General features: G+C 41.9%; 1 protein-coding gene across 2 annotated transcripts in view; it reads right to left on the bottom strand.

Annotated features, from left to right (window-relative positions):
- Window positions 1-12,478, bottom strand: part of LOC110537867 (rab11 family-interacting protein 5) — a 41,626-nt gene that overhangs the window by 18,162 nt on the left and 10,986 nt on the right. The gene's annotated exons all lie outside the window — the stretch shown is intronic.

The raw sequence follows: 12,478 nt of genomic DNA, 5'->3' as shown, positions 1-12,478 counted from the left end.
CATATTGCGTAATGTGGCAGTAGCCAATTCAAAGAGGGGAGGGTGTTACATTTTTTATTTGACCATCGTGTTTCTCCAAGTTCGATAACAAACTGTTTCTTTAGCATCCGGGAACTAATTCCACATTCCTGGGGTTCCTCCCACCCACCACTCCTGTTGGCTGGGACGTGCTGAAGGGTCCACCTAGGAAATCCTTTCACTGCGACCCTTCCCAGGCCCCTTCTGAGAAGACTTGAAACCATGTATTCTGGAGCCAAAACAAAGCTGCTACTCAATTGCAGTTTCACTGCATAGAGAGAGCTGGAAGAACAGTGGGCACACAATTAAAGACAGATGTGTGGTGTTGCTTTTCTCTACTACTATACTCAGAGCTGTTGACTATGGACATTGTTTGCATACTACCGAAATTCCCCTTTGAATATCTCCACCTGTTACCTCTACTGTAACTTCCGCTACATGTCTCAGAATGTGGCAGATGTTGGGAGCAATGCATAGCAGTCTGAAGGGCAGATGTTTCAGGTGCATATTGCATCACAACCGATGGCGGGCACAAGACAAAAACCCCAGTGTACAAAACATTAAGAACACCTGCTCTTTCCATGACATGCACTGACCAGGCGAAAGCTATGATCCCTTATTGATGTCACTTGTTAAATCCACTTTAATCAGTGTAGATGAAGGGAAGGAGACTGGTTAAAGGATTTTTAAGCCTTGAGACAATTGCGACGTGTATTGTGTATGTGTGCCATTCAGAGGGTGAGTGGGCAAGACAAAATATTTAAGTGCCTTTTGAAGTGGGTATGGTAGTACGCTAGGTGCCAGGCGCACCGGTTTGTGTCAAGAACCGCAATGCTAATGGGGTTTTCACGCTAAACAGTTTCCTGTGTGTATTCGAGATTCGTCCACCACCCAAAGGACATCCAGCCAACTTGACACAACTGTGGGAATCATTGGACTCAACATGGGCCGGTATTCCTGTGGGGGGGTGTAATTCAATAGTAGGAAGGTGTTCTTAATGTGTTGTACACTCAGTGTGTAGTAGGGTCTAAGCTATAACATATGCCCGAATATGAAGAAAAAAAACATATATAATTGACATTAAAAGGTTTAAGAAAATGTCAACTATTTAATAATCAAAACATATTTTTCAAGAAATCATAAAATAGTTTGACAATCCTGTTTGTAAGTGATATCAAACTCAACCGTTTATCTTTTCCAGTGATAAAGACATGGATGTCTCATGGTATGGTGGGCAATGTTCCCTCTAAGCTGTGCATGGGTGCGCAGTAGCCCCGAGACTCAGCACAGAAGAAATATCAACCCACAGAAGCACAAGATTGAATTTCACTCAACTTTCAAGAGCAGTGGTCACCAACCGGTCGATCTCCAAAGCATTCCTAGATGATCGCCAAACATTTCTGTAAAAAACCCAACAATAAAGCCTTATGTTCCTACTTTTTTTGTATTTGTCTCGGGCTGTTGGCGGTAGGTGCACCCGATGAGCGCCGGGTAGGCGACCTGTTGCCATTTTGAACCATTTCACGTCTGAAGGTACAAACTCTGCCTTCCCGACGGGCCCAGAGAGCAAATCAAGTGCACTATAGGCCTATTGCTGGCCAATCGGATGGCTCAGATCAGTAGATGCTGCTGAGGGGAGGATGACTCATAATAATGGCTGGAACGAAGCAAATAGAATGGCTTCGAAAACATGGAAACCATGTGTTTGATGTATTTGATACCATTCCACTAATTACGCTCCCGCCATTACCAATTAAGGTGCCACCAACCTCCTGTGGCCTTTTGGTCAGTGTCAGTGGAAGAAAGGGGGATGTTGAGAGGCGGATCCTCAGTTTGATGCTCTCTCTCGCCACTGAGACTGACCATCAGATGCAGTCACCATCAGCCCAATAACATAAAAGTAAAAAGCTAATTATTTAAATGTATGCTCACTCAGCTGTGCCTCACAAGTAATACAACAATGGATCTATTACCGGTGTGATCATATAGCCTACCTCAAATGTTTAAATATAAATGGCCAGAACAACAATGCATCGGCAGGGCAATTCAAGCAAATCCAATTTGCGGTGATAATGTATTGGGCCTATAACTTACTGCACAAACCTCACTGCTACAGTACTGCTTTTAATAGGTTAATCTTGCATATGCTTAAGTTTTTTAAGTCATGTTAAAAAAAATCTGAGCGGTAGATCTTGGCTTGCAATTTGACTCAGAAAGTAAGTGTCCACTGTTCTAGAGTTTTCCCTGTTAACACCATCAAAATGTCCCTTTAATGTGGCAATTGTGATTGAATCAACGCAATATTGGCCACTTTCAATGCAGCATACTCTACACATACTCTACACATACCTGTGCAGAATAAACAATCAGAGCTGCAGTAGGCCTATATGCAAATAGACCATTGCCATATATGGATCTGTGGCATTTACTTGGAACTGGACTGGGTTTACAGCATGAGTGTTTGTGAGATGCGCTTGTTTTGAGATCAAAGTTAGAGCTGCATGTAGCCACGTGTGCATATTTTGTTCATATCCTTTGCTAGTTAGTGTGTTATAGAAAATTTGTAGTCAGCAATAGGGGAGTGATTGCTTGCTACAAGAGCACAAAATGTGTACATTTCTAGACATCTTTGAAAAGTGTGTCAGCTAAAAAGCGTTTATTTGTCTTTAAGGGGCAGTGTTGTATTTTAAGCAGGCTTGAATAAGCTAATTAGCTAATAAGTAGAGAGTAGCATAATTTGTCTAATTCTCTGTAATAATGGCATGGGAATAATAATGCATTTTATTTGCATCAAACAACACAACAACATTTTCAGTCACCTCCTTGTCTGAAGGACAAGTGAATAAACAGGTTAACGTCGAGCCCTGCATGTTTTTTCAAGTCTCGTGGAATGTAGGCCTACATTAAACACCACACATTGGCTGCTAATGTAGGCTGAATGATAGAACAGCTATTTCCATGTTAAAATGTCAAGGGATGCTTTTTCTCCAAAGGTTTTTGATGGTAGTCCACTCTGGTAGGCCTACATTATGATCAAATAGACAGAGTAGCCTACTTGGCCACTTTTAAAACTGTAGGTACACCCTCAGTGGTACACCCTCAGTGTTCACAGTAAACGCGTGCTGGAAATTGTACCGAAATTTCACAAAGTTCAAGTTTGCGCTCAGCAGACCTGAAATTTGCTCACTGCCGCAATATCCAGGTGCAATATCCAGAAAACACTTGCCATTTCCTGGTTGCTAAAATTCTAATAGTTTGCCTAATTTCAGTTTATGTGACAAAACAAGCAATGCATAGTGTAGAGAATCATTGTACCATCTAAACCGTTGTGAAATACAGTAACAGTCAAAAGTTTGGACACACCTTCTCATTCAAGGGTTTGTCTTTATTTTTACAATTTTCTACATTGTAGAATAATAGTGAAGACATAACTATGAAATAACACATATGGAATCATGTAGTAACCAAAAAAGTGTTAAACAAATCAAAATATATTTTAATATATTTTATTCTTCATTCTTCATTCTTTGTTATCTCCGGCCATAAATTCCTGGCGGAGACTCTCTCCACCTGGTCATGCAGAGAGAGAGACCACACAGTGAACAAAGGATTTCACTTGGCCGAACTCCTAAATCCCCAAAATGGAAGAATTAAACAATATGTCCATTTGGAGAATGTGTAAACGGTCGGTTGAGAAGCCAGCTACGACCCGGTCCGTTTTGTTTCATGTTTGTCACCTCATGAAAGACACTACAGCCACATTACCCTAACTCTGTTTATACAGGTGCCGCAATTATGAGGTTTGCATCTAATTCTTGTATAAAATGAATGAGTAAAGATGAAAATATTTCTGAAATGATGTAATGTGAGGTTAACCTTTCATTTGAGAGAATTGTATTCCCGGTAAAGTTTAACTAGTCAGTGGCCACACCCCCGTGAGCACAGACAGGATCAGGCATCATGGAACCACCCTTTTCTATTGTTAGGAATAAATCCCACTCCTGAGGAAATTCACATCAGACCATGCAAGGCTGCAATGGTTGTTGAATTCCTAACCATACCACGTGGAGCATTAGCTACATGGCTGGAAATTGTTAAACTCTGAGACTATAGATCCCTACAGAATAAGAGAAAATCTTAGATACTAATTACTAGACTGCAGCTAGAAATGATGTAAACCTAGGATGCGACTACCGACAACCGCCGAAACATCTATCTATGAGAAAGGTTCTGAATGGTACTCTGAAGTATCCATTCTAACCACGAAATACTTTGATCTTCGGGGAAACGCAACCAGAGAGACTCTGATGAACTTTCCAGCAGACAGACCGGATTCCAACAGAGAAGACAACAATGACATACGGGCGTAATTCCAACATACTCGAATGAACAGCCGTTCATGTGCGAAGGATTAGCTCTTCAATGTATATAATTAGACTGTGTGTAATGAATCCATTCGTCTTTCCCGCACCTTTATCAGTCCACACCCCCTTTCCTTTGTATACCAAGCTGTCATATCGATTTAGCCCACTTGGTGATCTTCCCTATTATTGTTAGTAACCAATATCTATTGTTGTTTGTTATGCATTTCTGTGATTATTTAGTTAGTTAGTAAATAAATTATTTGGTGTATGGATGATTCATGGTGGGCTGGGTTCGTGCAGATAACCAAGAATTCTACGACGTTTGAAATGAGACTGACATAAGGTAAAGAATAATTCACTAATAGAAGATATTAAAATATCTGAAGAGTTATATTCTGAAAATTCTAACTTTGTAATCTGAAAATTTTCCGTGGTGCCCCAACTTCTTAGTTAATTACATTTACATGAATAGTTTAATCACGTAATAATAATTACAGAGAATTGATTTGATAAAATAACAGTCTTCACCTTTAATGATACTAAAGACACTACAGGGTGGTATACAGAAGATAGCCCTATTTGGTAAAAGACCAAGTCCATATTATGGCAAGAACAGCTCAAATAAGCAAAAGAGAAATGACAGTCCATTATTACTTTAAGACATGAAGGTCAGTCAATCTGGAAAATGTCAAGAACTTTGAAAGTTTCTTCAAGTGCAGTCGCAAAAACCATCAAGCGCTAGGATGAAACTGGCTCTCATGAGGACCGCCACAGGAAAGGAAGACCCAGAGTTACCTCTGCTGCAGAGAATAAGTTCCTTAGAGTTACCAGCCTCAGAAATTGCAGCCCAAATAAATGCTTCACAGAGTTCAAGTAACAGGCACATCTCAACATCAACTGTTCAGAGGAGACTGTAGGAATCAGGCCTTCATGGTTGAATTGCTGCAAAGAAACCACTACTAAAAGACACCAATAAGAAGAAGCGACTGAAGTGGGCCATTAGACCGGTGGAAATCTGTCTTTTGGTCCAAATTTGAGATTTTTGGTTCCAACCAAAAACGTATGTGAACAGATGAACGCCGCATGTGTGGTTCCCACCGTGAAGCATGGAGGAGAAGGTGTGATGGTGTGGGGGTGTTTTGCTGGTGACACTGTCGGTGACTTAATTAGAATTCATGATACATTTAACCAGCATGGCTATCCATGCTGGTTAAGTTAAAAAGCTTATTTCTCTTAAATTGTGTGCACACATTTCTTTACATCCATGTTAGTGAGCATTTCTCATTTGCCAAGATAATCCATCCACCTGACAGGTGTGTAATATCAAGAAGCTAATTAAACGACATGCTCATTACACAGGTGCACCTTGTACTGGGGACACTAGGCCACTAAAATGTGCAGTTTTGTCATACAACACAATGCCACCAATGTCTCAAGTTTTGAAGGAGAGTGAAATTGGAATGCTGACTGCAGAGCTGTTGCCAGATAATTGAATGTACATTTCTCTACCATAAGCTGCCTCCAAACTCCTATTAGATAACTTGGCAGTGCGTCCAACCGGCCTCACAACCATGTGCATGGCATTGTGTGAGCAAGAGGTTTGCTGATGTCAACATTGTGAACAGAGTGCCCCATGGTGGTGGTAGGGTTATAGTATGGGCAGGCATAAGATGCGGACAACGAACACAATTGTATTTTATCGATGGCAATTTGAATGCATAGAGAGGCCGTGATGAGATCCTGAGGTCCATTGTCGTGCCATTCATCCGCAATCATCACCTCATATGTCAGCATGAAAATGCACAGCCCCATGTTGCAAGGGAGAATTCCTGGAAGCAGAATTCCTGGAAGCAGAAAATGTCCCAGTTCTTCCATGACCTGCATACTCGCCAGACATGTCACCCATTGAGCAGGTTTGGGATGCTCTGGATCAACGTGTACGATAGTGTGTTCCAGTTCCCGCCAATATCCAGCAACTTCGCACAGCCATTGAAGAGGAGGTGGGACAATATTCCACAGGCCACAATCAACAGCCTGATCAACTCTATGCGAAGGAGATATCACGCTGCACACCAGATACTGACAGGTTTTCTGATACACGGCCCTAACTTTTTTAAAGGTATACAGATGCATGTCTTTATTCCCAGTTATGTAAAATCCATAGTTTAAGGCCTAATTAATTTATTTCAATTGATTGATTTCCTTATATGAACTCAGTAAAATCTTAGAAATTGTTGCATGTTGCATTTATATTTTTGTTCATTGTAATTACCTCTTAAGCTACTTTGCAACTTCTTAGCATGTTAGCTAACCTAAATCCTAACCTTAACCCTAACACCTAGCTAATGTTAGCCACCTAGCTACCTAACTATGTTAGGCACAACAAATTGGAATTCGAAACATATCATACATTTTTTTAATTCTTAATATATTGCAGTTTGTAACATATCTTACGAATTGCAATTCGTAAAAATATACAAAATGGATGGAGATCCAAAAATTAATACATATCATAAGAAATGTAACATATCACACTAATTGGAGTGTCCCTGATTTAGATTTACTATGTTACATCTACACCTGAGTTCAGGCTGATATGCATACTGGTCTGTTCTTGCTTACAGCCAACCTGTTTCTTCTGTGACAACCTGGTCGCAGAACATTTTATATTATTCTGCACATAAATCCACAACACCCCATTTAGTATGATATGTTATGTTCATATGGTATGTATTAATTTCTGGATGTCCATCATCAATTTCATACGATATGTTCCGAATTAAAATTCGTATGATATGTTCCTAATTTGTAAAACGTACAATATGTTACGAACTAGCCAAACATATGTTATGAATTCCAATTTGTTGTGGCTAAAGTTAGATAGGTGGCTAATGCTAATGTTAGCTAGATGGTTAACGTTAGCTAAGCTAGGGTTAAGTTTAGGAGTTAGGTTAAATGTTTGAGTTTGGGGTTAGTGTTAGCTACAGCATTTTAGGTTAGCTAAAATGCTATGTAGTTGCAAAGTAGCTAAAAAGTAGTAATTAGTTGCAGGTTATTAATTAGCTAAAATGTTAAAGTTGTCCTTGGTGCGATTCAAACATGCAACCTTTGGGGTGGAAACTCAGAATACTTGACAACGAGGACTCTGAGTCAGCTAATATAAACCTCTATAAGTCCGGAACAGTACTTGTACAGGGTAACCCCAAACAGTTTCAGCTGGACTTTCACCAAATTAAAGAATTAGCCCAGCAGGAGAAGCTCTCCCTTGATAAAGATACCCCCACCCCGAGCGGGTCAGACCAGACCTCTTCATTATGTAACCCCACAGGCGAGCAACCCCCAGCGGAGAGTCAACCTCCCAGCACAGATTACCACTCCCTCATTGAAATGAAGAACAAATTCACCCAGCTGGAGGTAAGGCAGGTGGAGCTGGAACAGCAGGTGATTACACTTCAGTCAGCACAGACCCAGACAACAGTCCAGCACAACAACACCCCCTTAACCAGACCCAGAATGCTGGAGGTGGAGAGAGACATATCTGCACTCTGGACAGTGGTGAGACAACTTCAACACAAGAAAGAGCATTATCAGGAGAAGAACAGAGCACAAGAGGAGAGGATCAGACTGCTGGTGGAGGAGAGGTTGAGGGGGATGGAGGTGAGGGGGGACGGAGGAGAGGTTGAGGGGGACGGCGTGTGACAGAGAACAACCCACTAGAGAGGTGGCCACCCCCACAGAGAAGCCAGCAGAACAGCCCACCTCAGCACCCGACAAAAGTCTCGACACCATAGCACACACCACACCCTGACCATAGAGTCGACATCACAGCAGAACAGACAAATAAAGAACCCCAAGCCCAGCGGCTCTCACCCCCTCTGAGCACCCCCCCTGTCAGCCACCCTGATAGCCCTTCTGACAACCCCCCCACACCCACTGAGGACAAACACAAGACACAGATTATACTACTTATGGACTCAAATGGGAAATATATAGAAGAAAAACAACTTTTTCCCAAACACGCTCTCAAACGTATCCCCAACACTTCACACAGGAGCAACAGATCAATAGACACCCCACCCAGACCAGCGGGACACCCTCCCAGACCTGCAGGACCCCCCCTTGGACCTACGCCAAGAGGAATTACATCCAGACCACAGCACCCCCAGACACATCCTCACCCCCACCCCAACCAATCAACACCCCCCCACGTCAACCATGCCCACACCCCATTTAGGCCCCCTCAGATCAGACCTATGCCACTCCTGCCCACCCCATGCACCCCACCCCCGCAAAGAGGGCCTCAACATGGAAGCCACTCATACGCCCAGGTAGTGAGCGGGCAAACAGTCCCAACCCCCACTCTCACACTCGCCCAAGCCAATGGCATGTACCAGATGCTCAGCAGGCTCTGCTCACACTTACTGGCCTGAGGCCAAACCACGACCAACAACATTGGACACTCTATGGAACAAAAATCCTTCACTATATCATCCTGGAATATCCAAGGCCTGAGGTCATCTGCCTTTGGCCTAAAGAGCAGGAACCCGGACTTCACCAAAGAAATCGGTAATATTGTCATCCTGCAAGAAACCTGGTATAGAGGAGACAGACCCACTGGTTGCCCTCTAGGTTACAGAGAGCTGGTAGTCCCATCCACCAAACTACCAGGTGTGAAACAGGGAAGGGACTCAGGGGGTATGCTAATTTGGTATAGAGCAGACCTAACTCACTCCATTAAATTAATCAAAACAGGAACATTCTACATTTGGCTAGAAATTCAAAAAGGAAATTATCCTAACAGAGAAAAATGTCCTCCTCTGTGCTACCTATATCCCCCACTAGAATCCCCATACTTTAATGAAGACAGCTTCTCCATCCTGGAGGGGGAAATCAAATAATTTCCAGGCCCAGGGACATGTACTAGTCTGTGGCGACCTAAATGCCAGAACCGGACAAGAACCTGACACCCTCAGCACACAGGGGGACAAACACCTGCCTGGAGGTGACAGCATTCCCTCCCACATATGCCCCCCTAGGCACAACTATGACAACACAACCAACAAAAACAGGTCACAACTCCTGCAGCTCTGTCGCACGCTGGGTATGTACATAGTCAATGGTAGGCTTCGAGGGGACTCCTATGGTAGGTACACCTATAGCTCATCTCTTGGCAGTAGTACTGTAGACTACTTTATCACTGACCTCAACCCAGAGTCTCTCAGAGTGTTCACAGTCAGACCACTGACACCCCTATCAGACCACAGCAAAATCACAGTCTACTTAAACAGAGCAATACTCAATCATGAGGCATCAAAGCCAAAGGAACTGAGTAACATTAAGAAATGCTATAGATGGAAGGAATGCATTTTGGAATCCTACCAAAAAACAATTAGGCAACAACAAATTCAATCCCTTTTAGACAATTTCCTGGGTAAAACATTCACCTGTAATAGTGAAGGTGTAAACTTGGCAGTAGAAAATCTTAACAGTATATTTGACCTCTCAGCTTCCCTATCAAATCTAAAAATCTCAAATAGAAAACCGAAGAAAATTAACAATAATGACAAATAGTTTGATGAAGAATGCAAAAATCTAAGAAAGAAATTGAGAAACCTGTCCAACCAAAAACAGAGACCCGGAAAACCTGAGTCTACGCCTTCACTATGGTGAATCACTAAAACAATACAGAAATACACTACGGAAAAAGAAGGAACAGCATGTCAGAAATCAGCTCAATGCAATTGAAGAATCCATAGACTAACCACTTCTGGGAAAATTGGAAAACACTAAACAAACAAGAAGAATTATCTATTTATTATCTATGTATGGGTAAACCACTTCTCCAATCTTTTTGGCTGTATAACAATGAATAAAGAGCAAAAACATATACATGATCAAATACAGATCTTAGAATCAACTATTAAAGACTACAGGAACCCACTGGATTCTCCAATTACATTGAATGAGTTACAGGACAAAATAAAAACCCTCCAACCCAAAAAGGCCTGTGGTGTTGATGGTATCCTCAATGAAATTATCAAATATACAGACAACAAATTCCAATTGGCATCTTCCCCAATATTTGGAACCAAGGACTGATCAACCCAATCCACAAAAGTGGAGACAAATTTGACCCCAATAACTACCGTGGAATATGTGTCAACAGTAACCTTGGGAAAATCCTCTGCATTATCATTAACAGCAGACTCGTACATTTCCTCAATGAAAACAATGTACTGAGCAAATGTCAAATTGGCTTTTTACCAAATTACCGTACAACAGACCATGTATTCACCCTGCACACCCTAATTGACAACCAAACAAACCAAAACAAAGGCAAAGTCTTCTCATGATTTGTTGATTTCAAAAAAGCCTTCGACTCAATTTGGCATGAGGGTCTGCTATACAAACTGATGGAAAGTGGTGTTGGGGGTAAAACATACGACATTATAGAATCCATGTAAACAAACAACAAGTGTGCGGTTAAAATTGGCAAAAAACACACATTTCTTCACACAGGGTCGTGGGGTTAGACAGGGATGCAGCTTAAGGCCCACCCTCTTCAACATACAGTGCCTTGCGAAAGTAAGCCCCCTTGAACTTTGCGACCTTTTGCCACATTTCAGGCTTCAAACATAAAGATATAAAACTGTATTCTCTTGTGAAGAATCAACAACAAGTGGGACACAATCATGAAGTGGAACGACATTTATTGGATATTTCAAACGTTTTTAACAAATCAAAAACTGAAAAATTGGGCGTGCAAAATTATTCAGCCCCCTTACTTTGTAGCGCCACCTTTTGCTGCGATTACAGCTGTAAGTCGCTTGGGGTATGTCTCTATCAGTTTTGCACATCGAGAGACTGAGTTTTTTTCCCATTCCTCCTTGCAAAACAGCTCGAGCTCAGTGAGGTTGGATGGAGAGCATTTGTGAACAGCAGTTTTCAGTTCTTTCCACAGATTCTCGATTGGATTCAGGTCTGGACTTTGACTTGGTCATTCTAACACCTGGATATGTTTATTTTTGAACCATTCCATTGTAGATTTTGCTTTATGTTTTGCATCATTGTCTTGTTGGAAGACAAATCTCCGTCCCAGTCTCAGGTCTTTTGCAGACTCCATCAGGTTTTCTTCCAGAATGGTCCTGTATTTGGCTCCATCCATCTTCCCATCAATTTTAACCATCTTCCCTGTCCCTGCTGAAGAAAAGCAGGCCCAAACCATGATGCTGCCACCACCATGTTTGACAGTGGGGATGGTGTGTTCAGCTGTGTTGCTTTTAAGCCAAACATAACGTTTTGCATTGTTGCCAAAAAGTTCAATTTTGGTTTCATCTGACCAGAGCACCTTCTTCCACATGTTTGGTGTGTCTCCCAGGTGGCTTGTGGCAAACTTTAAACAACACTTTTTATGGATATCTTTAAGAAATGGCTTTCTTCTTGCCACTCTTCCATAAAGGCCAGATTTGTGCAATATACGACTGATTGTTGTCCTATGGACAGAGTCTCCCACCTCAGCTGTGGATCTCTGCAGTTCATCCAGAGTGATCATGGGCCTCTTGGCTGCATCTCTGATCAGTCTTCTCCTTGTATGAGCTGAAGGGTTAGAGGGACGGCCAGGTCTTGGTAGATTTGCAGTGGTCTGATACTCCTTCCATTTCAATATTATCGCTTGCACAGTGCTCCTTGGGATGTTTAAAGCTTGGGAAATCTTTTTGTATCCAAATCCGGCTTTAAACTTCTTCACAACAGTATCTCGGACCTGCCTGGTGTGTTCCTTGTTCTTCATGATGCTCTCTGCGTTTTTAACGGACCTCTGAGACTATCACAGTGCAGGTGCATTTATACGGAGACTTGATTACACACAGGTGGATTGTATTTATCATTAGTCATTTAGGTCAACATTGGATCATTCAGAGATCCTCACTGAACTTTTGGAGCGAGTTTGTTGCACTGAAAGTAAAGGGGCTGAATAATTTTGCACGCCCAATTTTTCAGTTTTTGATTTGTTAAAAACTTTTGAAATATCCAATAAATGTCGTTCCACTTCATGATTGTGTCCCACTTGTTGTTGATTCTTCACAAAAAAATACAGT

The sequence above is a fragment of the Oncorhynchus mykiss genome, chromosome 12 (genome assembly GCF_057628025.1).
Source record: "Oncorhynchus mykiss isolate SJ-2025 chromosome 12, ASM5762802v1, whole genome shotgun sequence".
Classification (NCBI taxonomy): domain Eukaryota; kingdom Metazoa; phylum Chordata; class Actinopteri; order Salmoniformes; family Salmonidae; genus Oncorhynchus; species Oncorhynchus mykiss.
Note: the sequence above shows the minus strand (reverse complement) of the source record. Positions and strands in the feature narration are given on the sequence as shown.